Below are 3,920 nucleotides of genomic sequence, written 5' to 3'. Positions count from 1 at the left end.
TAGAAAACAGGGGAAAGCTCTGAATATTGTCCACATCAGACATCTTAATTTTATACAGGATTATTTGTGTTTTTAGGTTGTTTTTTTAAAAAATTATTTTAGGGTTTAAAACATGTTCAATAATTTCTGTATATTTTAGGGTTACAGTTTTAGACAAAGGTGGCGACTGGGCCATTTTTCATAAAACAATTGAGATGTGTATTTTTGGTAACCATGGAGATGATGGGACTCTTCAGAGAAGCGTGGGGGGAACGTCATGACGTCAGGCGTAAACAAAGCGGCTGAATTGATCTGGTTGAAGATGTCAGAGCTTCAGGTCCTTCTCACTTCGGAGCTGATCCTGTTTGCGAACTGATGCTCAGATGTTACTTCAAAAACTCTGTCAGATTTGTGCTGTTGTGAACTGACCTGAAGTCAGTGTGTGACTGTCAGCGGACAAACAGCTGTTGTGTTGAATCTGTCATTTGTCATCATTTCGGAGCCTTAAACTCCACGTGTTGTTAGTTGATCACTCTGAAATGCGTTTTCACTCGGAGTCAAGCTGTTCCTCCGTTTTCTTATTGAACTGTGAGAGTGACTGAATGATTTCCAGTTTCTAAAGTGGACAGTAATAAGTGACTGTAGTGTCTCAGAAGCTCCCACGTTTGTGTGATTACTTTGGAGAAGTTCCGTTGTTGGTTCCGCATGACTTGGTCAAGGTACCCGAGGTTCAGAGTGTGTAATTACGCATAGGGCTTGGTGCGCTGCAGCTGGTTGGCTGGATGAATGTTTTCTAGTGGTGATGGAGACTGTGGCATCATCCTGTAAACACACATAGTATCATGAAAGATGAAGAAATCAGTGAAGGTGCTCAGATCCTCTTTTCAAACAGTCGAATTTAAAGTTCATTTTAATACGATGTGGTTCTTTGGTTTGACGGTGGAGACACCAGTGAAATGATTTTATTAACATGTTTCTGTGGAGATGCATCACTGCTGCATGGGACTGGATCTGAATCTGTTCTGTGTATTTAGTATTTACTGGTTGAGGTGGGATCACTGTGAGAAATTAGAGGTTTGAACAGTTGCATTTTTTTGAAAAGTGCAGTTATTATAAAAAGTCAGCATCTCAAAATTTGGCTGCATAAACTGGCACAATGATAAAAACTTTCAATAACTGGTAAAAAATGTCTACATCAAAAATCTGTATTTCTATGAACGGTAATTTGTTCTTTGACAATATTTGACCTCAAAATCACACTATTTACTGTATATATTTTTTTTATATCAGCATTTAATAGATGTTTTCTTTTTTTTGGAAAGAAAACGTGCTTATATTAAATGCTGACAAATGGTAATCATTTCTAAATTGTAATTCTGTGTTTAACCCTCTTGTCGTCCTGCGGGTCAAATTGACCCGTTTTAAAGTTTGAAAATGTGGGGAAAAATATGTATATTTTCACAGTGAAAACTTCCACATTTTCAACATTTTTGTGAAATTTTTGAAAATTTTTTGGTGATCAAGAATATCAAAAGCTGCAGAGAAGTCTAAAAGAATGGCTCCAATCAGCTTCTTTTGTTCACGATCATTATACCAATCATCAACCATTTGAGTTAAGGCCGTTGCTGTGGAGTATTTTTCTCTATAAGCATGCTGGAAGTCAGTAAATAAGCTATTATTTGAAAAATATAACTGAATCTGTTCATACACAATCCCCTCCATTAATTTACTCAAAATTGGCAATAAACTTATTGGTCGGCCGTTAGAGTCAGAAAACTGCAGCTTTTTGTTCTTTGGTATTGGTACAATTTTTGCAACTATCCATGCCTGTGGCCATATATTTTTTGTAAGACATATATTAACTATATGAGTGATCACTGGAGATCACTTATATAGACATTGGACAATCAGGGTCCGTCTTTGACTGGACAGCAGCTTCACCACTGTGTCCACCTGGATCCAGTTTAGTTTGATGGAATCAAGTGAACGATGTGAGAAGAAGAAAGTCTCTGAGGTCAAACAGCAGCAGAGTTACAAATGTGGCTTTGTTTCTGTTTCCAGAGGACTTGGGACCTCCATTGAAGCCCCGATCCACTGATCCAGGGAGACGCAGACTCCTCCAACTGGTTACACACACACACACACACACACACACACACACACACACACACACACACACACACACACACACACACACACACACACACACACACACACCACCATGTTTACCCACCATCCTTCCCACCTCTCCCCTTCCTCCTCTTCCTCTAGCTCCTCCCCCTCCTTGCTTTCTCCCATCCCTCCCTCCCTCTTTCCACCCTCCTCCTCCTCCTCACTTTCTCCCATCCCTCCGTCCCTCTTTCCACCCTCCTCTCCCTTCTCCTCCTCCTCACTTTCTCCCATCCCTCCCTCCCTCTTTCCACCCTCCTCCTCCTCCTCACTTTCTCCCATCCCTCCGTCCCTCTTTCCACCCTCCTCTTCTCCCTCCTCCTCCTCCTCGCTTTCTCCCAACCCTCCCTCCCTCTTTCCACCCTCCTCTCCCTCTTCCTCCAGCTCCTTTTCCTCCTCCAGCTCCTCTTGTCTTCGTTCTCCTTACCCACATCCTCCTCCTTTTCCACTGACCGGCTGGACTTGCAAGATCACAGATGAGGACGACCTCAAGATCTTCTTTCGCAGGGTGCCCTCACTGTACTCCCTGTATTCTCCCATTTCTTCCTCCTCCCTTCCTCCTTCTCCTCTTCCACGGGTTTCTCCAGTACCAGCAGATGGGAGTCGGACTTGTCGGATCTCCACAGAGGAGAACAACATGTCTCTTCAGAGGTCACCCTCAGTCTCCTCCTCTTGCTCCTCCTGCTATTCTACCTGTTGCTCTTCTTGCTCCTCCTGCTGTTCTACCTGTTGCTCTTCTTGTTGCTTCTGCTGTTCTCCCTGCAATTGCAACTCCCCCTGCATGTCTTCCTCCCTCCCTGCCATCTGCTCTCCTCCCTCCTCTCTGTCTGCTTCTAACACCTGTCCTCATGTTTCTCCTCCTCAGCCCCCGCAGATCTCCAAGCCCACTTTGGCTACTTGTCCTCCTGTCGAGCCTCGTGCTCCGGCAGCGGGTCCAAGTAGTCCAAAGTGGGTGAGGAACCTGCGGGCCCTCATGGAGGAGTGCAACAGGTGGCATGGCTGCCTGACAGGTAAGAGAGGTGTTGGGCCTCCAGCAGGCCAACCTCCAGGTAAGAGGTCTTGCACTTCGACTCTTACATTTAATATAGTTTCATTCTAGTTTTTAGGTTTTTAAGTTTTACTGAATGTGATTTATGTTGGATGTGATCTGACCAGATTTTATTTGAATGATCCTGTTGTGATGATGTCTGGTTGATCTATTCCAACTTTATTTGAATTAAGGTTTCTGGTTTTATTGTACATAGTTCGTTTGCACACTGTGATTTATGTTGGATGTGATCTGACCAGATTTTATTTGAATGAAACTGTTGTGATGATGTCTGGTTGATCTATTCCAACTTTATTTGAATAAATTTAAATGTATTATCTATTGTTTGTGGCCCTGTGATGGACTGGCGAGCTGTCCAGGGTGTCCCACCCTGGACCCACAGTGGGGTCCACAGTGACAAGGACCAGAGTTCAGTGGAATCACACTGGGAGGGAGGAGGAAGATTTCATGGGCCGCTGCACAGTTTTAGGTTTATATTTTATATTCACAATACAAGAAGTTTTTAAATCTTCAATAGGAGGTGATAAATGTTCTGACATGTTCTCCCGTTGTTTTTTTCAGCCCCAAGTTCTGACGACTCCGGGACTCAAACCTGAAAGAAGGATGACCCCAAAGATGAGACACATCTCCAGCAAGGACATGAAGACGAGGAACCGAATCCACCAGAGACGACCCTAGAGACGACCACCAGCTTATGAGACAACAGGACAACTTTATAAAGAGC

This window comes from Amphiprion ocellaris, chromosome 1 (genome assembly GCF_022539595.1).
Source record: "Amphiprion ocellaris isolate individual 3 ecotype Okinawa chromosome 1, ASM2253959v1, whole genome shotgun sequence".
NCBI classification, from domain to species: domain Eukaryota; kingdom Metazoa; phylum Chordata; class Actinopteri; family Pomacentridae; genus Amphiprion; species Amphiprion ocellaris.
Note: the sequence above shows the minus strand (reverse complement) of the source record.